General features: G+C 46.8%; 1 long non-coding RNA gene across 1 annotated transcript; it reads right to left on the bottom strand.

The window, feature by feature from the left end:
- Positions 1 to 307: 307 nt before the first annotated feature.
- LOC123375643 lies at positions 308 to 20,974 on the bottom strand. Its single transcript, XR_006581539.1, has 3 exons — positions 20,826 to 20,974; positions 19,658 to 19,881; positions 308 to 1,131 (listed from the first exon to the last, which is right to left on the bottom strand). It is a non-coding gene; the product is annotated as an uncharacterized LOC123375643 (long non-coding RNA).
- Positions 20,975 to 22,498: the final 1,524 nt, after the last annotated feature.

Genomic DNA, 22,498 nt, shown 5'->3' with positions numbered 1-22,498 from the left:
ATTAGGCTATTGTATAAACTTTCTGCACTTTCACTGCTTCTTGACTTGTGCAGTGATCTGTCTGTTACTATCCCCTGGCTGGAATCCTGGCAAGAGAAGAGACTTGCCTGTTCAATATATCAGCTGAAGTCTTAAAGATTTTGCAATTTTTTAAAATCTCTTCAAGGCCCTATTCTCTTCTGCTGTGACCCTATTAAAGTCCGGGGAGGCTACACGAACAGAGACATATACAGTCTGAAATCAGGTTAGGCTGAGTAATGACCCGTTCCATACACACAAGAAAACACAATACAAGTAACTGAAAGACTCAAAATAGAGGTCTCGATTCAGCAAAACAGTTAAGCACCTGCTTAAATCCATTACTACTGCTATGAATTTGTATTTTGATAGTTCCTAGAAGCTAGGGCTCCATTCTGGTAGGCACTGTACAAATATATAACAGAGATGGCCCCTGTCCCAGAGAACTTGCAATGTAAGCTCATAGGCAAGAGGTGGCTACAACAAATGAAGAGGGGAAGCACAAGGAAACAATCATGGTCAGTACTGAAAAAGGTTGGTCACCACTAACTAGCTGTCTAACCATCACTGAGTTTTCTGTAGGCATTACAGCACTTGCCTACCTTTAATCACTTCCATAGGACTTACGCATGTGCTTAACTTTAAGCATGGGTTTAAGCACTTTGCTGAATTGGGGCCATCATGCTCCAGCCAACTGCTTTAATTGTGGACCAAGATGAATTTCTTGAGAGTAGTGACCACTGCAATTATTACATGAGACTGCCCCGACGTTTAGTTCTGTTTGTCAGTAGAGTTTCTCAATAGCTCCCAAACTGGGTACATTCTGTCCAGCCAGAAGAACTGAAGCCCCCTTTGATTTAGTGAGATTTTTAACTTCGATTAACCCATCTCAACACAAATTCCAGTGGTCAGTGATGTAATAGATTCTTTCCCCAGAAAACACTCTCTGGAGAGTAATCCTGTCAGGAACTGGAAGTCCTCTCACTTGGTGCTTGTATTTATTGTAAATACCCTGACTGAAGGCTTTTGTTCGGTGGTCTGAGATGAAGCTTCTCATTTTTACCCTTCTCAACTGCACCATTGTTCGAGCCTGGAGAGTAATTAGGATCTGATCTGTGAAGAAAAAAATCCAGCATAAGATTAAAATAGTTCTTCCATTAGACTATCTAGGGGCTTTGTCAAAATAACTATCAGCTGCAAGGAACCATTTAGGCTACATTTACACTTGGAGCTGGGTGGGTGAGTCACAACTTGGGGGAGGGATAGCTCAGTGGTTTGGGCAGGGCCCTCCTAAACCCCAGGTTGTGAGTTCAATCCTTTAGGGGCCATTTAGGGATCTGGGGCAAAAATCAGTCTAAGGATTGGTCCTGCTTTGAGCAGGGGGTTGGACTAGATGATCTCCTGAGGTCCCTTCCAACCCTGATAGTCTATGACTAGACATACATGAACTTTCCTGGAGCAAGTGCACTAAAAATAGTAGCTGTGGTAGCACAACCAGCATGGGGTAGCTGCCCCAAGCATGTACCTGCAGGGTCTGGACAGGTTTGTTTTCAGAGAAACTAGCCCTTCTCGCAGCTCACCACTACCCATGGTTTTGTGCCTATGCTACTGGTTTTAGTGCTAGCGTAACCAAGGCCTGCTTGGGGTGGCACTCTATCTCCCTCTAGTGGCAGCTAGACCAGCTAGTGAGGGAGTCTGCTACAGCCTTGGCTAAGGGATGTGCCTTTTAACTCCTATAGTAGAGAGGCTCATGTATTAAGCTCCAGAGGTCCCAGGTTTGATCCCAGCCCAAGATGACCGGAGTCTGTCAGCGTTACACTAGCAAAATGAGAGCTAACAAGTATGTCTGCTTGTGCTGGGAACGACATACCCAGCTCCAAGTGTAGCTGTAGTTTGTGTCATGGTGTGGTTTTTCCAAGCTACCAGGTCAATTACTAATGTGCCTGTGACTCTCATTGGTCACAACAAAACTATGCCCCTGTCTTGCTCCAAATGAACACACTAGTTCTCTGCTCCCCCAAAAATATAGCCCTGCCACCTCATTCAGGGCATTTTCTAGCACCATGGAGGTCAATAGGAATTTTGCACTGAGCTGAATGTGTGCAAACAGCAAGGGCCTTATCCTGCTCTATCTCACTAATGCCATGTTTCTCAGAAGCTGTCCTGCTTGGGTCAACAAATGCTCTCTTGTCTGATTCAAAGGTCTAAAGATCCTTCCCTTGTCAAGCAGCCTGACTCCTCCCTTTCCCCCATAGACCTATTTCCTCAGTCCAGCCAGCACTGCAATATTGTGGTGTTAAGCTTTCCAGTGTTTGCCATATAGATACTGTGCATTAAGAGAGAAACAAATTGGGGGGCGGGGAGGACAAGGGTTTACACAGAGAAACTTCTTTTGTATTCCATCCCCCTGCAGCTGATCCATGCAGCTGAGCCATCCCCCTTGCATGCACCCCAAAATCACCAGAGGCAGCAGACCAACCCACCCAGCTGCCACCACTGCTGCTGCCACCATGTGGAATAACTACCAAGCAGGGAGGGAATCCTTCATGAGATGCTAAGGAGGGGGAAGCACAGTGGAGCAAGAGATATTGACAGGGTCAGGGTTGTAGGACTGATGGAATTGGGTATGAAATTACAAGGGGGTTGTTGTTGTTGTTGAAGAGGGAATGAGTATGGAGTCGGATGTTTTGTGGGCAGAGGGTATATTACCCAGGGAACATTGCTTCTCTCACTGACTATGGCTTTAACTTTTTTGATGGATTCCTTTGTTAAAAATTGGGCAGCATGTCACCAAAGCTACCTATATAATTAGCAGAGAATACGTCACATCCATTCATCAACATCCAATGTTCTTGCTCTGGGTGCAGTTCAAGGTGTTTGTGTTTTGATCTATGAATTCCCTACGTGGCTTGCGGTTAATGGTTTGCTCTCATCCTTTCTACCGTCACAGCAGTGGAAATCAAATGGACCGTTTTTGCTTTGAGGTCTTTGACCTGGACTCTGATAGTGGCCTGCTGAGAGTTCTTGGGGAAGAGCCTTTGACTGAAATTCACTCCTCCTGCTGGTCTAACAGCATGAGTTTATGGCCTGAATCAACTTCCTCAGGCTTTTGTCTGAGGAGGAGGATGCATTGAGGTGATGTTCAAGGAGCTGCATTGACTTGGTCAGCATGTTCTTTCTCTGTTTATGTTTATGCGCAGGGCTGGAGATTTAGTGATGGGCCCAATTTACAAAGCAAATAAAATACTCTGATGTGCACAAAGTCAATCCAATTGGATAACTGCCCGTTCGTTTTAATAGTAACCCCAAACCAGCAGGTGGAGTTCTCTCAGGGTAGGTCTACACTACAAGACTATTTCGATTCATCTTAATTCGAATTTCTGGAATCGACCTAATGAAGTCGAAGTTGTGTATCCACAATAAATACACTAATTCGACTGTGTGAGTCCACAGTAACGGGCGAAGCGTCGACTTTGGAAGCGGTGCACTGTGGGAAGCTATCCCACAGTTCCCGCACTCCCCGCTGCCCATTGGAATGCTGGGTAGAGCCCCCAATGCCTGCTGGGGGAAAAATGTGTCGAGGGTGGTTTTGGGTAACTGTCATCATTGAACCGTCAATCACGCCCTCCCTCCCTCCCTCCCTGAAAGCGCCTGCGGGCAATCTGTTCATGCACTTTTCTTCTCAGTGACAGCGCGGGCGCCACAGCACTGCGAGCACGGATCCCGCTGCAGTTGTGGCCGCTGTCAGCTCCTCGCAACTTATCGTCCACCTCTTCCGCAGTCAGCTGCTGAGAAATTTGGCTAATTTTCAATGGTGCTGCGAGCAGTGGTGGACCATGGGGGACGTTTTACCAACATCAACGTCGGGTGGCCAGGCAAAGTTCATGACGCGCGTGTTTTCAGGAACTCTGGTCTGCTTAGATGCCTGCAGGAAGGTAGTTTCTTCCCGGACCACAAAATAACGCTTGGGATGTGCAGATGCCCATACTGATCTTAGGGGACCCAGCCTACCCGCTAATGCCCTGGCTCGTCACGCCCTCTGCAGGCACCTTGCACAGCGACAAGGAACTCTTCAAGTACCAGCGAGCAGCGTGAACTGTGACTGTTCAGTTTCTTCACAGAGAAGCTGAACCTGCCCCTGTTTCTTTACCAAGTTACTGTTGACTAGCCTCTGCAGTTACATACCCCATCCACCCCGCTTCCCCAACTTCTAACACACATTTAAAAATTAAAGTACGTGCTCCACTGTAGCTTTACAACGGTGTCTTTATTGATGACTTTGCGTTAAAGGGTTGAAACTGGGACGCACACTGTGCTGGGTAGGGTGTGTGGTCATGTAAAGACCGCCTCTAAAGTCGAGGTTTGACATGCTCCCGCTCCCAGACCGGTCAGCAGTGCCGGACTGGTTGTTTCAACGGATCTGGCCATCCCTCCTTTTTTGGACTCTGTGTGCGGGGGCTATGTGGCCTTGTTGCGGGGGAGGACGGATACAGATTCCTCTGCTGCATGGCTCTGCGGTCCATTACAGGGACCGTTGCATGACATCTGTAACCCCCCTTCCCCGCTACAAATGCACGTACTACCCCCAACAAAAGAAAACCTGCAAACCACCTCCCATACCAGCTAACCGCCTACTGACTGCACTGTGTGTGTGACATGCTGCTGATCCAGCCCCCGTCTCTGTACCCTGCTAAAGGTGACTGTCCCATGCATTACACTACCCCCTCAACCACCCAACGACCCACCCAAGACATCTAACACAGCGTTGTGTAAAAAACCATGACGGAAAAAGTAAGTAACAGAAAACTACTTTTAATAATCAACAACACAGTAAGGGAAGGACTTTTCAAAATGTAGTGACTGATAGCTTTGGGGTAATTTAACACTGTCCTGTGGTGCAGTGACAGTTTTCACGGCCCCTGGTGACTCTCCTTCTTGTTATTTTTGATGAGGGGGGGATTGGAGTTTGAGGCAGGGGTGGGCGGTTGCAGATACAGTGCAGGGGGGCTCTGTCTTCCTGCCTGCAGTCCTGCAGAACATCGACAAGGCGCCTGAGCGTGTCCGTTTGCTCCCTCATTAGTCCAAGCAGCGTTTGAGTCGCCTGCTGGTCCTCCTGACGCCACCTGTCCTCCCGTTCGCAGAGTGAGCGGTGCTGCTGACTGAGGTTATCCCTCCACTGGCTCTGCTGGTCCGCCTCGGCTCTGGAGCAGCCCATAAGTTCAGCAAACATCTCGTCCCTTGTCTTTTTCTTACGCCTTCTAGTTTGCGCCATCATCTGTGAGGGGCATGGTGCATCAGGTCGTGATACAGTTGCACCTGTGTGATGTCAAAAAGATAGTGAATTTCTTACAATGATACATTTTTTAAACAAAGAAACATAGTCTACTCGGTGTCTGTGAACAAGAGTATGCGCAGCACCTGTCTCATGCGCACTCACTAATGGAAAGTTCGATTTCTCTGAATGCGCTTTCATTGCCTGGGGTATTGGGCTGCAGATCAGAGAACCTTTGCAGGAAAGAAGAATTCGTGTAGCAGCAAGGCATGGTAAGCCAAACACTTTTGGATTCATAGAAGTGAATGTACAGCTCTGTCCTCTTGATGCAGGCAATCCTGAAAGCATAAACTCGGCCCCTGTTGCACCCCCTCGCGGCTGTTCACTGGGAAAGATCCCTGTATGCTGCCACTCTGTAGACTGCAGCACGTGGCTGTTAAGTGAGGCTTCTTGTTATGCAAAGGAACAATTAAGCGCTCCCATTACTAATAGTACCCCAATTACTCTAATTTCATGCAGGAGTGTGCGAGAGAGATCACAGAGCGCGCATGCTGGAAGAAAGCCACCACAACCCAGGGGCCTACTCTGCCATGCTCGTGAGGGCAATGGTCCCGGAGTTCCAGCTTATAGCATGGAAAGGCAAAGTGTGCTACCTCAGGGCACACGATAAGCTAGCTCTGCCAAGGAACCTCCTGCATAGACTTTCAGATTACCTCCAGGAGAGTTTCCTGGAGATATCTTATGAAGATAAAAGTTCCATCCCCCTGTATGTAGACCTTCTGTTCTCCTAATGTCTCTCCCTGTTTAATTACTAAAAAAATGTTAACTCGTTGGTCTTAGCTGCTTTTAATAAATAAATGTTAACTTGTTTAAAGCACTTACGGACTGATCCTTCTCCCGATTCAGGGTCCGTGGTAACGGCTGGGGAGGGTTGGTAGGGGATCTCAGTGAGGGTGAGGAAGAGATCCTGGCTGTCGGGGAAAGCGCCATCGACTGCCTCGTCCTCCTCATCTTCCCCGTCCGCGAACATCTCCGAGGAACAGTCCGTCGACACTATCCCATCCTCAGAGTCCACGCACACTGGTGGGGCAGTGGTGGCAGACCCACCGAGAATGGCATGCAGTGCCTCGTAGAAGCGCCATGTCTGGGGCTGGGCTCCGGAGCGTCCGTTTGCCACTCTGAGTTTCTGGTAGCCTTGTCTCAGCTCCTTGACTTTCACGCGGCACTGCATTGCATCCCGGCTGTATCCTCTGTCTCTCATTGCTTTGGAGACCTTCTCGAAGGTCTTTGCATTCCGTTTGCTGGAGCGCAGCTCCGAAAGCACAGACACATCGCCCCACACAGCAATCAGATCTGAGACTTCCCGGTCAGTCCATGCTGGGGACCTCTTTCTAGTCTGAGATTGCCTGGACTCCTCTGCTGGAGAGCTCTGCATCGTTGCCGGTGCTGCTGAGCTCGCCCCGATGAGCAACCAGGAAATGGGATTCCAACTGTCCAGACAGGAAAAGGAATTCAAATTTTCCCGGGGCATTTCCTGTGTGGCTGGTCAGAGCATCCAAGCTCCGACTGGCGTCCAGAGCGTCAACAGAGTATTGCACTGTGGGATAGCTCCCGGAGCTACTAAGATCGATTAGCATCCACACCTAGCCTAATTCGACATAGCCATGTCGAATTTAGCGCTACTCCCCTTGTCGAGGTGGAGTACCGAAGTCGAACTAAGGAGCCCTCTATGTCGAATTAAATGGCTTCCTGGTGTGGACGGATGCACGCTTAATTCGATTTAACGCTGCTAAATTCGATTTAAAGAGCTAGTGTGGACCAGCCCTCAGGGAGAATACTGTTAACTGCTGCAAACTTGACTTTACAACCAAGAATTTCGGGAGTCGGGGGAGCGGCTATGTCAGTCGATTTCTAGGCGCTAATTATCGGAGAGCCAGTCGGTATTGTCACCGAAGATATTTGAGCCTAGGCTGGTTCAGAGACCGAGGAGGAAAATATCCCCTTTTGCCAGCTTGCTTTCTTTCCTTCATCAAAAGACCTGTTTAGTTTTTAGATAATGGCAAAGGGACAAATCCACATTTTGGGGGCAGCAGAAGAGATGTGGCTGTGCTGAGCAAGGGGGGAGGGCTGGATACGGGGCAGCCGAAAGGGCAGTTTCTGCGTGAGCTCCCTCCTTGGCAGCTCATTTTGGGGGGGGGCAGGGAGGCGGAGACAGAACAGAGGCAGGGAAACATGCTCTATTGCTACATGTATTCTCTCTCCTTCCTTTCCTGGGGAGGAGGGATGCTAGAACATCACTGTCACAAAGCTGTGTGAAGCCAGGGGATTATCCCTTTCAATGCTAATACCAACAAGTGCCGCTTTTAAAATGCAGAACTAAGAAGGGACTAAAATATTGGCTCTAGGATATTTCTGACTACTTCTGAAAATACTTTTTCTTTATACAATGTTTTGTATATTTTTGGCCAGTTAATACATGTATGTGGTGTAACTTTGCTGAACATCTCAATTTTATCACTTTATTTCATAACTAGTTTGTGGTTCATTTTTTTTTTCTTCTGTCCCACAGGTGTCTTGTTAAAAAGGAATAAAAAATTTGTGCTGCACCTTAAAATGTATAATTATGTTGAATCGAATTACTCCGCAGTACTTACTGGATGACAATTGTGTAATTGATACAAGTCTCTGGTCTCTGTCACAGAGACACTGGGCAGTGCAAGCATTTTAAAAAAAGATCAGGTTCCTGACAGAAGAGGAAATCAATGTTTAAATAATGTAATTATAAGCAAGACTACAACTTCCTATGAGCTGTTGATTGGCATTCTTTTTGCTGCTTCCTCAATGTAGTTTTGTGCAAGACACTCTGCTAGGAAGGGCATAAAATGAATTTCCGGATGATCAAATAAGACAGGATGACAGTAATGGTAATTCCACATAGGCATAGTTGTACAATGCCAAAACTTGCTCAGTGGGAGCTATGCTGTTGAACCCCTGATGGAAAAGCATGCTATTAAGACTTGGCTTCACAGTTTGATGTCTGCATTGCAGTTTAGAACACACAGGGTGACACAAGGCTGAGGAACATAGCCATGAAATCCAGCATGTACCCACTTTCTTCTTTCCCCTTCAACTCTGCGTAGCAGCTCAACAACTCAATCCTATTCCCAGCAGACAGCTAAAGTAACCTGGATGTGTGTTGGGAAAGGTCTAGGGGAAAACTAAATCCAGCCATTGCATGTCCACTCTGCAAAGAAGAAAGGACAGTGGATTCACGTTGCCGGGAATCCCTTATCCTACCCCCAATTCCCCTTTTAGCTGCGTACATAGAGCAGTGTTCTATAGACAGCCCTCATGTAGCTTCCACCAATCCTACCCTCTTGCTTCATCACCCACCCATGGAGCAGAACTGCATTGCTGCCACTTCATCCCAGGCTCTTTGCCTTTGGGGGGAGGAAAGAGCAGAAGAGGATGGAGGGAGAAAGGGAATCTGAGACTGAGAGAACTTTCTAACATTCCCAACAGATTTAAAAATAAATTGTGAAACAGAAAATCTACATTTTCAAACAATGTAACAATTCCCCTTTTTACAGCAATGTTTCTTATGAAGAATGTCATCTGAAAAGAATGTACTCCATTTTACTTCTGATTCTATAGTTTGTGTTAACTATCATTGCACTGTGCTATGACTATTTAGCATTGCCAACCATTAATAACTTTCCTGTATTTGTCAATTTAAGGCAGGCTCTACATTTTTACTGTAATTTTTGTAACTCAGATTATTAAATTCAGTTAATATTGCAGGTAAACAAAAAAGCAGATACAAATTAATAGAAAAATAAAGGTGTTACATATCATCCCATTACTTAACTATTTTATGTAACATGTTTCCTATATATAAAAACTGTGTGTATGTCAGGGAGAGTGCATAAGATCTATAATTCACGACCTGGAAGCATGCCACATTTATGATGTGACTTTTAACAGGTTTTTCTTTAGCAGTTCATAAAATACAATAGCTGTTATGAACTGCTCAGAGTTCAGAACTGCGTGACCACTTTTTTGGATGACTGTAATAGTCAAAATTACCATTTTTCTTCTAGCAACAAGGAATTAAAGTTCAAGTAATTGAGGACCTTTCAGCCTGGTGTGATGCTTGTTGCAACTGACAAATTATCATAAAACCCTCCCTTATGCACTAAAAGGAACTTCTTGTTCTTTTTTTAATAGTATAGGATCAACTGGCTCTGTGCTTTTGTGTTTTCAGAAAGCAAAAATTAAAAACATAGCACAATGGAAATAATAAGCAGGTGCTAGACCACTACCATTGATACCATGTCTGACTGTATAAGAAGTTCTCCTATCTTTCACTTCCAAGGGAAAACTTTGTGCTAGGACCTATTAAGGGGCAGCTAGAATAGAACATCTTTGAGAGTGTGGTATAATGTTCAGCCAAGGTAGAACAGAAACCAGAGAAACCTATTTATGGAACTTATAGGTCCCTTGTCTCTACCCTGCCTGCTTGCAGGAACCTCTTTCTAGTAGGCATATTAAAAAATGAAGGACAAGATCCTCCTATGGAAGAAGAAAAAAAACCAGGGTGGGGCTATAGTTGAAAGTTAGCTTCCCTGGGATCATCCATTATGATGGGATTCAGAGAGGAATGGGCTGGAAATGTTAAGAGGCTTTGGCTTCATCCCATGGCTGTGGATCTCAGGGACCCTTATCCCTTGTGGAATCACCAGTCATCTCCTTCTTCAACGGGTGTGTGTGGGTGTGTGAGCAGACAGTAGCAGCCATGGAGGGTATTTTCTGCCCATGCAGAGTGAGGGAGCAGACCCTCACTTGTACAGCCCTCTTCCCTCCACCACCTACAGAGCACAGCCTGAAGCCTACAGCCATGGAGGGGCAGGGCCAGTTGCAGTATTTCACTGCCTTCCTGCAGCAAGATCTCCAAGCGGAGGATTGTATGTTAGCGTAGATCACCCAGAGCCTCCCCAGGCCAGTTATTTCTTCTGTCCCTCTGGGGTATGGGTGGAATAATCACAATATACATCTCATTAAATCCAGTAAACACCTTGGGAGAGTGACTTGCTATAAGTGAGGTTTAGATTAGATGACATTTGGCTCCATTCTGTCTTCAATGCACAGTGCTGACTTTTTGTGTTAAGTAAAAGTTCAAGTTCTGAGCTTGTCCAGGAGATGTAGCCCAGGGGCAGCTACCCCAGAGTAGAGTAGCCAAGAACTGCCCTGCTTAAGGCAGCCTCACCTCCCAGGGCTACCACCTGGTAGTTCTGCAACCTGAATTGACCCTGACTCTCAGTAGTCATGTGCAGTATGAGAACTCCTGCCCTGTCCCATACAAGCTGGTGTTTGCACAGGCCCTGTGCTGGGGAATTCTCCCATGGCTAAGGCTTTTTATTATTTAGCAGGTCCTCAAAGGCTCAGAAAATGAGGACCTGGAGCACTTTCCCCTGTCACCATATGAAATAAATCTGCTCCAGGTCAGTACTGCCCAGAAGTCATTACCCTCCGTTGGCTGCTTGGCCTACCTGAAATTAATTAGTGGGCCTGGCCCATTTTCTAACACTTACCCCCTATATGTGGCCTGCTCTTGTTGGCGGTCTCTAAAGAGAGATCCAGGCCTGAATGGAAATAGGGACTGAACTGATCCGTGCAGCCCCTGAGCTAGTCTCTCCTGCTCAGAGGTGATGGAGAGTATAGGGGCCCCTTGCACTGGCACCCTCTGCTCTCTAGATACAGGTAACTTCAGACCGCAGGGCTGAACCTTTTCTCCAGCACTAAATTAGCCTGACCGAGCATGGTTCAAGCTATTGCAAATGCTTAGGAAAGTGAAGGCTGCTGCTCTTGTCCCTATACATATTTTTTAAAAGAATGTGAACTTTAGGGGAAAAAATCTCATTATTCTACTGCCTTGGTGCTAAATCCCAGCCAGGGAGCAGGGTTTTCAACTCTTTTACCCATCCCGGCAAGGAGAGGCACAGAGCAGGAGCTGTAAGTTTCAGTGGAGTGTGTCTCTCCCCTGACTGTCATGTCCTACACCTGCACCTCCCCTCCAACAAGGCATTCAGCGTTGTGAAGAAGGTCCCGGGGCCTGCAGCACTAACTGCACAGCAGCCCAACTGCCAGCCCCGATGACCCAAGAGAGAGCGGACGAGTCTATCAGGGACCAGCTGTGCTGCGTAGCCTCTTGCCGGGCTGCTCCCTGCCCTGGCACACTAGACGCTTCCTGCCTCTCTAATCCTCCGGACAGGAATGGGGGCCCCGGCTCCCCAAAGAAACCGGCAGCTGCGTCCTGCCCCCAGCGCAAGGGCTCCCCCTCTCCCTGGCGTGTGGGACAGGCCCCCTGTGCCCTCCAGGCAGGGGCTGGCTGACAGGCGACTAGGGCCCAAGGGGGGCAGTCAGGGCGTGCACCTGTCTCCTGCCCAGCGCCTGGGGGGGCACTAGGCGCGGGGCAGGGCTGGGGGCGGGGTCCCCCCGCTGCCTGGGGGCTGAGCAAGGAGCGCTCCGCGCCCCCCCCTGGAAGCCGCTCCGCCCCCGTTCCCCAGCGCGGCGGCCAGGCGGCGCTCTCCGCCCTCGCTGCTGCGCCCCGGGCTCTCTGGGCTGGGAGGCGCCGCGCGGAGCCGGCAGCAGCCACTCGGCAGCGGCTTGGCACCGGGCGGATGCGAGCGGGTCCCTCGTCGGCTCTCGGGGGGAGCTGCGCGGCGGGGCGCCCGGCAGGGGCCCGGGGAGCGCGGCCAGCCGAGCTCCAGGGATTGAGCCAGCGCGGGGCTCTCTCGGATGGGCTGGAGCCGGGGAGTGACGCGCGCCGAGCTCCGGTGAGTACAAGCCGCGTCCGGGCGCGCCGGCGTTCGCCTCTCCCCGCTGGATGGTCCCGCTGCCGGGAGGCGCGGCCAGCATCTGCGGCTCCCCCTGGCACCGGCGCCTCCCGCGCCCTCCCTGGCGCAGGGCTCCTTGGAGCCGGTCACTGGTTCTTTGGGTTGGTTTTTTTAAACCGAACAACACAAAAATACAAAAACATCTGCAGACGTGGCAGGGTCGAGCTGCCCCGTCCTCGGCTTTACATGCCCGTTGGCGGGGCTGCAAAGGTGGCTTGTCGGCTTCAAAAAGGGCACCTCTGTGAACGTGACCAAAATCTGTTGTAACGCACCTCGTAGTGTTCTCCGAGCCCTGGTTGCGGGGCGGGGGCATGTTTCTAAAAGTGTGATTGCAAACCAGTGCGGAGGGGAGTGGTGCGCACGGGCTGGACAGCTAACGGCGCGATGTGCACAGATTAGCTTTCCGGCGTTACTCATGTGGGGAGGGTAAACTTTGTGTGTTTACTGCCGCGCTCCTCCACCGATTGATGGATGATGCAGCCCGAAGCCGATTAGCAAAGGGATGCGATGGATGTTCATTTGCTGCCGGAGAAAGATGGGGAGTTTGACGGGAATGAAACTGCCCTCCGAGTTGTGAGAAATCCTGGGGAACTGGGTGGGACTGGAGGATCTCCAATGGTTAGGGGCTGATTGGATGTACTTAAATCAAAGCGGGGGGCGATCAGTCCCGGTAGCACGGAAGTTGTTGAATTAGGCTGGAGGGGGGTGTGTTTAGAAATGCTTTCTGCTTTCCGTGGGTCCCCAACACCTGTTTGGAAGTGAGGTGTGGCTCCAGCTTGTAGCTGCTCGTGTTGCCTTCTAACAAGGAAGTACCTGGGATGTCACCAGCGTTTTTGTTTATTTCTGCTGCTCTAACCCCAGTTCCAAAAACCTTGACAGTGCAATATTATCTTATTTATAGACCGTTATCTCCCTGCTCCTGTGCACACGCGTCCTTTATTGAGGAGTTGGGAGTCCAGCTCTGATGCTTATCTTTATTTCCATTAAGAATCCTGGGCTACTGGGAACCTTGGTCTGAACATTTGTTTCAGGCTCAGTCTTGACATATAAAATCTCAATCGGAGAGTAATTTTCTTTAAACCAAATTTGATTTAAATTGACGTTGCTGTTGGAGAAAAACACTGGGGAAATGTCATCTCAGGAGCTGTTTTCTCTGTCTCAGGTTTAAAGTCAGCTCTATTTATATATTTACTATTGCTGTTTTTCCAGGAGACTAATCTATATATAATGTGGTTGACTTATTTAAAACAAACCCTCAAAATGGACAAGTTATGAGTCTGAAAATCACCAGCTAGGTACATACAGCTGTTCTAAACACCGGGTTACTGCAATGTGCACATTCCTATTAACAGTGAAATAGTTTCAGTCTCTAGATTTACCTTTACGTTGTATATCTCTGTGGCTCTCAAAGATCCATTTACACCATGAACACGTCCCTAGTACTAATTAACACTCCACAGGAGCAGCTGCAGTGGCCCCGGCCAGTAATCAGTTTAATACTACGTGCTGGAGATTGAAACGATATAACCAGTGATGTTCTGCTGCGTGGTGTGAGAGATCCACTCCGTGCAGCCCTGCTTCAAAGAAGCAGTGGCTCAGTGTGAAGTCGAAGGCATGAGAGGGAAGAGAGATGCACAGGAACGATTTGTTCCTGGACTATATTTTCTGAACCCTTTGAAAATCTTTGTTGGTTTAAGCCACTCCATGTTAATTTAATAGGGGTTTTGTGGCATGGCTGTCTGTAGTCAAGGCAAGATAATACTTACATTTTCTCTGCAGTGTGTGTGTGTGGGGGGGAGGGTGGTAATTGAATTCTAAAATAGAAAAATCTACTTTGGAGTGAAGAAACCTGTTGCTCAGGAGTTTTTTGTATTTAAAATGTTCTTGACTGCAATAGCTTCATGGGAAAAATTCTGTTACACTGGTGGAAATCCGGAGTGACTCTGTAGTCACTGATTTAAATGGAATTGCTCTGGATTTACACTGGTATAAGTGAGAGGAAAATTTGATCCATTTTTTTGATGATGTTAAGTCATATAATCTTACTCCATCCTACCCCCAGCATAACACAAAAGGCTCAATCCTTACTCAAACGAAACTCCCACTGACTAGGACCTGCACTGCCAGGTCCTAACAGTGGGACAGTTCATGCTATCTAGATCCACACACAAAGAAGATTCACTGCACCTGGCTCTCCCCTCTCCTGCTCAGGAGGAGGTGTCTTGAGCCTCAGGTACTGTTTTCCAGTCTCCTCCTTCCCACGACACCTTGGAAGGAGCTCATTTTGGTTGAGATCTGACCGTGGAAGGGGGAGTGAGGATTGGATTGGCTGACAGTTGGGATGGGGACAGGCCAGAGTGGGGTGGAATGTGTCGTAGGCACACATGTTGTTGGCCCTCTGACTTCACAGAGGTTACCTGGAAGAAGTAATACAGCAAAGGGCCGGGTTGGGGAAAGGCTGGGTGGGGGAGTGCCTGGTAGTGCAGTTCCATTAGAGCCGTGCTGCCAGGGTGATGTGCTGCATGGTGGGAAGAGGCTAGGGGCCTGTTATCATTGTGAAGGCATGGGGACCCCATACAGATTGCCTGGGCCTTCTGCTGCCCGCCTGGGATGTGCAGAGACGCCTGGCGCTCAGACAGGTTTGGAACAGAGCCTTGCAGCTTATCGCATGGAGTCAAACCCCGTTTCCCCGTGGCATCATTGGGAGGAGCACCGTGACTGTATCCTCTGGGAAACTCCTCTCTGAGCTCCCTCCTAAGGGAAGCACCATGGGAGGCAGTGAGCCAGCTCAAAGTAATGAGCACTCAATATAAAATTGCACGAGAGCAGTGGTTCTTAAACCTTTTTTTTGCAGACCAACAGGGCCGGCTTTAGCAAGTGCAGGGCCCGATCTGTACTCACCCGGCAGCACTCCGGGTCTTCGGCGGCTCTTCGGCAGCAGGTCCTTCACTTGCTCCGAGTCTTTGGAAGCACTCAAGGACCCACCGCCAAAATGCCGCCGAAGACCTGGAGCGCTGCTGGGTGAGTAAAAATTAAAAAGATGCCAGCGCGGGGCCCTCTTAGGTGCAGGGCCTGATTCCGGGGAATCGGGCGAATCAGCCTAAAGCCGGCCCTGCAGACCAACTGAAAATTGCTGAGGATCTCAGCGGACCTTTTAATGATCTTTCCTAATGTTGTTTGTACCATTAGCTAACTATTGTAAAGCGCTTTGGGTAAATATAAAAAAAATCTTAATAATAATAATAATAATAATCATTTTTTGTTCTACAAATAAAAGTGCATAACTCATATTTTAATATCAGCAGTCTTACCTTTCTAATGTAATGGACGTGCCCACTCTCCCCCGCCATGGTAGCTCTTGAACTGGAGCTGGGAAGGAGGGGGATCTCTCCCTCTCTCCTTCACCACAGCAGCCCCCAAGCTGGGGCTGGGAAAGGAGGGGGGTGTCTCTCTCTCGCCACAGGCTGAGGCTGGGAAGGAGGGCCATCTCTCCCCAGCAGCCGCAGCTCTGGAGCTGGGGAAAGTCACTTCTTTCTCTGGCCGCTGCAGCTCTGCACACCCTAAATTCCCCCTACCGCCTCTTCTCACCTCACTGTCCACTCCCACCTACTCTCTATTCCCCTCAAGGCCTCCACCTCACCTTACATGTGCGTCTTCTCCAGGGTCCAGGCACCTAATTAGTGGAGCCACGCCTGGGCAGCTCCACTAATTGGGTGGGTGGCCCTTCATTCTCTCATGTGCAGCTACCCAGGCATGCACCTTATAGGGAACTATCCACGGACCACCTGAATGGAGCTCGCGGACCACTGGTGGTCCACGGACCACAGTTTGAGAACCTCTGCACTAGAGTGTATTAGTTTTATACTGGAAACATTCTCTGCCCTGGGACCAACACATTCCTTGCAAAGAAGATGGGGAAATTTAACATTCTACTTTGCTGCTGCATTAACCTGCCTTTCACATTTTGCAGTGGTTTTAAACGATGTAATTCCACCCCCTTCCTGCTTGTCAGTTTGGAACAGTTGGAGATCTTAACACTTCTCCGTTGGAGCCTGCTGTGCTCCTAAAGCGCAGAGTTTTAAATAGTCCTTAATTTGATCAGCAAAGAGGAGGACCATATGCTTATTGAACCCTATATCACAGCTCCCCCAGTTTAGCAGAGGAAGAGGACTATGTGATGTTAAAACACAGCACGTTTTACTGAAGAAGAACCATTAGTCGATGGGAAACAGAAAACATTTTTATTGCCCCATCAAGCCAGCTTGCTCTAATGATGTTCAGTTGAAAGGATTTAGAGTGGTATTTAATCAAATTTAGGGACAGTAATATTAAAAGTCCTTAGAAATAATTAGCAGGCTTCTTTAGAGTTTTGGTTAGTTTAGCTGGGTAAGAATGTGATTCATTCTTTTCACATCACTGGCTGAGTGTGGTACTGTTGTGTGTGATCTGGATAATGTTTACAGATCTTTCAGCAACCAGGCTCTCTACAGTGGTCCTTGAATTGCCTATGGCTTTGCTTTATATACTACTTTAGCAGAGAGTTTTCAAAATTATACCCGGAGGCCAGCTATTTGGTTGATTAGTGTCCTGTGTCCTTTAGTATAAACAATCAGCAGGCTGGTATGATGCAACAGGAAATACTGCTTCATGCAATGCGCAATTAGCGCATGGAACATATTGCCACACTATGTCATCAAGGCCAAGAGTTTAGCAGGATTCAAAAGGGACTAGACATTTATATGGATCACAAGCATATCCCGAGTTAGAATAGTAAATATCAGAGGGGTAGCCGTGTTAGTCTGGATCTGTAAAAGCAGCAAAGAGTCCTGTGGCACCTTATAGACTAACAGACGTTTTGGAGCATGAGCTTTCATGGGTGAATACCCACTTCGATGCATCCGACGAAGTGGGTATTCACCCACGAAAGCTCATGCTCCAAAACGTCTGTTAGTCTATAAGGTGCCACAGGACTCTTTGCTGCTTTTAATAGTAAATATGAAAATAAACAAGAGTTTTGAAAGGGATATAAACCTTCTTCTTCAGGGTTTAAGCCAGTGTCTAACTACTGTGAGTTAAGAGGAGACTTTCCTGCGGGGGGCAGGTTATTATTATTATTTAGTTGTATTACTGTACGCCTAGGAGCTCTAGAATATCTCGGCTGTACAATCACAGAACGTAAAGACGGTCCTTGCCCCAAAGAGCTTACAGTCTAAGTATAAGACGAGAGACACCAGATGGCTACAGACAGATCAATGGGGGAGAGTACAAGGAAACAAGGCCACATTGGTTGGCACGATAGGCTGTGGTTTCCGCATACCAGCAACCTAGCCAATGGCAAGGTTTTTGTAGACTTCACAGCAAAGGAGAGTTTTCAGGAGGATAATGTGTCCATTTTAGGGATGTTTAGGGGGAGTTCCTTCGAAGCGTATTATCCCGTAACTGTCTGCAGCACCTCCTCTGAGGCATCTGGAATGTCACCACTGTTGGTGTCAGGATCCTGGAGTAGGTGACCTGTGTTAGTCTGATTCAGTGTGGCAATTCCTATGTTCCAAGAGGGTCTTTTAAAATAATCCCAGCTCCACAGTAGCTAAGTCTTCCCCGGGTAAATTAAATTTGCATGGTTAGATCAGTGTGCTTTCTGCTCTTCTCCTGTCCTTGCATAAGGACCCTGTACTTGACAAATTAGGCTGGTTATAGTGGAAATATTTTGTCTAAGTGAACTTGGTCCTGTGCATCCCTTATGCAGATGGGTTTCTTTAGGAATGCAGAAATCAGCTAACTTGATGCTTCTTTGGGATGGTACAGTATTAGTTTATGTCCTGACGTTGGTCTTCCTTTGTGGTTCAGAACAGAGGAACACTATTCTTTGTTTTCAGGGCTTGATCCTGCAAAGTGCTAAGCACTCTGGCCTTGATCCAGCAAAGCACTTAACCCTGTGATTAACTTCACATATGTGAGCAGTTGCACTAAAGTGCTTTGCTGCATCATGGCCCAAGTGCTCAGCACCTTGGCAGTGTCAAGTCTGCTCTCCCTAAATGTGGGAACGGACCTCCTTCTGCGTTCAATGAAAAGAGTAATTAATATGAATATTTCAAATAATGTCCGTATGGACCAGAAATCTTTCCTGATTAATGCTTAGTGCTTTTCATCTTCAAAGTGCTTAACGAACACTAATTAGACTCCTAATGAGACGCGTGGACGTTGTTCTCCCCAAACCTGTGCTATGAATACTACGCCACAACTGCCCTGAAATCAGGGGTGACATTCAGTTAAAACTGCAAATTCCTTGATATTTCTGAAATGCTCTCAAAGGGCCTGACCCATCAGCCATTGGAATCAATAAAAAGGATCCCATTCACTTCCGCATCCATTGGCTCAGGCCCAAAACCAAAATACTCTCTGCCTGCAACAGTAATCAACAAGCATGTTAAAATACTATAAAATAACCTTCTAGCCAGGCTGAATCTTGCTCAGGTGTAGTAGGCAAGGAGTGGTTGTGATCTCTGATTCAGGGCTCCCTAGTCCTGGGACACCTTAGGCTAGGTCTACACTGGGAGGGAGGTGTTGACCTAAGATACGCAACTTGAAGTTGGCATATCTTAGGTCAGTTTACCTGGCCATGGGGACGGTAGCAAGTCGACCGCTGCCACTCCCTTGTCGACTCCGCTTCCACCTCTTGCTGCGGTGGAGTTCCAGAGTCGACGACAGAGTGATCAGGGATCGATTTTATCGCATCTACACTAGATGTGATAAATCAGTCCCTGATAGATCAGTCACTACCCACTGATCCAGCGAGTAGTGTAGACGTAGCCTTAGAGAGGGAAGGGTTTTGCTTTTGTTTTCTGCTGCAGGTTTAAAATTCCTAAGGTCATAGAATATCAGGATTGGAAGGGACCTCAGGAGATCATCTAGTCCAACCCCCTGCTCAAAGCAGGGCAAATTCCCAGACTTTTTTTTTTAACCCCAGTTCCCTAAATGGCCCCCTCAAAGATTGAACTCACAACCGTGGGTTCAGCAGGCTAATGCTCAAACTACTGAGCTATCAGAGCTGAGCTTAACCAAGCCCCTGATATGTCCCTTTATCCCCCTTTACACAGGGGAGGGGGAGATATCTGGCACTAGCGTTGATTTCCTCTGTACAAGGGAAATTCTCAGCTGGGATCTCAGGCTGGTGTAAGGCCACTTTATGCTGCTTGCAAAGTGGCCTTAGCATACTGGAGAATATGGGCCAGTGTATATATACATATAAATATATATACTAGGCGTGTGTGTGTTAAAGGTTGGTAAGCAAACCATGGTTGTTTCCAGTTCTGACATTTAACTAAAGTCACTTGTGGCTCTGAGCTGCCTCTCTGCATGGTTTTCCTTTGCTTTATTTCAGCACATTCCAGGAATATATACAAAGAGAATGGCTGAACTTTAAACCCAGAAGAATATGCTTTGCATCGCTCACACTTTCTCATGCGCATACCTGACATTTAGACAGAGTGCATGGCAGGCATGTGGTCTGCCTCCATCACCAAAGAGTTGTACCCTCTCCGTCAATAAGGATCACAATCCTTAGGTACTTCAGGATCTTCAACTGCTGGAATCCCAGGAAGCTGTGATGCCCAGAAGTGCCTTTTTCCGTTTGTGTTTGATATGAAGATTTTTGTCTCGAGCTGGTCAAAGATTTTCCGACTGAAGAATTTTCTGCTGAAAATATGGATTTGATTATGTCAAAATGTTTTGTGGAATGTACTGATTTCACTGACATTTTTATGAGATATCATTGAAACATTTCATTTTGACTTTATCATAGTAACATTATATAATATGCATATATTTATAATGTACATTCTAGAACATAAAAGTTGAAGCAAAGGCAACATGAAACATTTAGACTTTTCTGAAATGAAATATGTAGGAATATTTAGTTTCATGATAAATTTCTACTTTTCCATCCCAGTTTGGTACAAAACCACATTTTGAAATCTCAGAATTTCCTATGGGATGGAAATTCTGTTTTTCACCCTGCTCTAATTATGCCCCTACTATAGTTCTGAACTTTCAGATTGACTTGCTCAGTGCACTCTGACGTTCACTTCTATTATAAATACTGTGGACACACCTCTACCTTTTTAGAGCATTTTCTCATCTAAATTAACCCTTCAGTTGTATGAATGACCCAATGGGCTTTCGGTGGTGCCTGTTAGATCATAAACTCCATCAGCGAATAGCACTTCTCGTTCTCATGCTCTTTACTGCAGTTCTGCACCTGGCATTTATGAATAGACACATTAATAATTACTATTCATCTTATTTTTCATCTGTTGCTTCAAGGGGAAAAAAGTCCTTTAATCTTTTATCTCCTGAAGTACATGCCAGGTTATTTGGCCAAAGAGAGACTTCCCTGCCCATCATTTTAAAAGCTTCACCATAGTTTCCCCAGCTGATTTTGTCCTTTCCCATTTGGCAAACACTGATAGTGTTTCTCCTTATTTAACGCACATGAAATGTAACTGTTTCTTTCTGTTTATAATCTTGGTTCTGCCCCCAGCAACTCAAGGATGTCAGCTGTGAGAACAGTATTTATCAGCTAACTGGTGTTGTACAGTACGTTCCAGGAGGAACTCTAAACACTGACTTGAGGGTCTTACCATGGTCCTGACCCAAGAAAGGATCTCTGTTCAGGGATGTGTTTAAAGTCCTACTGAATTCAACTGAACTTAAGAAGATGTTTGCAGTTAGGCATGTGACCTCAAACTTGGGCCCATGGGTCCCCAGGCAATGCTTAGGCCACAGTGAGCATCTCACAGCTCACCTGAGCAACCGGAGAAGGGCACCAGTGATTTGTTAGCTCACAAATGGCTCTTCTCCTGAAGTTCCTGATTGGCTGGGGATCTCTGTATAAGCTAGGAAGAGGCACAGAAAAGAAGTTATCTGAGCAAGGAGAGGAATCCCTGCCTGCCAGCAACTATGGACCTTTCCTGCTTACCTGAGCCCTGCATTCCTGCTTGCTCCTGGTTCCTGTCCTCCTTATCCCAGACCCCCATCAGTTCCTGCTCTCCTGCCTCACTCCAGTCCATAGGTGCTGCATCTGCAGTCATATAAACCTCATACAGAAGGTGTGGTATTGACAGCATGTTCCATTGTAGACATTCATAGCAATTTATCTTATATGAATCAAATCAGGTTTAAGAAAAATCCACATATACAGGAAGATATGAAGTTCTACATTTTTATAAACTGAAAGTCTGATGGTGCTTTATGTTGAGATACCCGAATACAGGTTATTGGAATGATGAGTATGCACATATGGAGTTTTCCTAATTCTTCTATTGGATGGGAGATCCACCAGAGGCAAATGGCATCTGCTCAATGGACTGTTGACGGCACCCTTCCCTTCTTTGTTCCCTGCTATTGCTGGACAGCATGCTTGCTTCCTATAGGAGTCATGCTGCTGGGACTCTGCTATCCCGTAGCTGCCCCTGGAACCACTCTTAGGGAAGTTTCACACAATAAGGGGAAATAATTATAAATTACTATGCTCCATGGATTTGAGAGAAGTGGGGAAGAATCTGCAGACGCCTCCTGGCCCTCTCAACTCTCTCCCTCCCAATCTGTGGACTAGGAACTCGGTAGAACCTTCTTATCCATGTGTACAGATGGGAGCATGGGGTCCGAAGTTTCAGTCATATGGATCATTTATGGTTGGAATATTAAATTCATATTGTATTAAATAATCTATCAAAGCTACACAGACAGCTGCAAATACTGAACCCCCTGGTTACTAAAGATCAGGCATATGTGAAGATTGAAATGCATCTGTTGGAAAAACTATTCTGTGACCAGATGACTGAGTGATTTAAAGCCCTGGTTCAGCAAAGCACTTAAGCACCTGCTTAACGTTATGCATTTGTTCAGGTCCCAACCCTTCAGCAAAGTTAAGCATGTGCATAAATCACATTAACTTTACTATCCTAAATACATTCTTTATAATATTGGATACAATATAGGTTCCTTACTTTTCATATCTAGAATAAATAACTGGTTATAAGATATGATTACATAATAGATGTATACAATTAGGCAGTTATTGTCTTCTGCTTTTAATATTATTTATCAATACTGCGTAGTTAATCACTAACATATGTAATCATCTACACTATGTTTAGTTTGTACACTGCAGTACAACTGTGTATTACTACATAGTTTGTATTTGTTTTTAGTAGTAAAGCCCTATTTAAGAATATTAAGTACCTTTCAAAAGCGGATTGATCACATGGAAAGCACACATCCAAGAGTGATCCTTGCTAATGAAAATAACTTG

This window comes from Mauremys mutica, chromosome 8, assembly GCF_020497125.1.
Source record: "Mauremys mutica isolate MM-2020 ecotype Southern chromosome 8, ASM2049712v1, whole genome shotgun sequence".
In the NCBI taxonomy this organism is placed as follows: domain Eukaryota; kingdom Metazoa; phylum Chordata; order Testudines; family Geoemydidae; genus Mauremys; species Mauremys mutica.
Note: the sequence above shows the minus strand (reverse complement) of the source record. Positions and strands in the feature narration are given on the sequence as shown.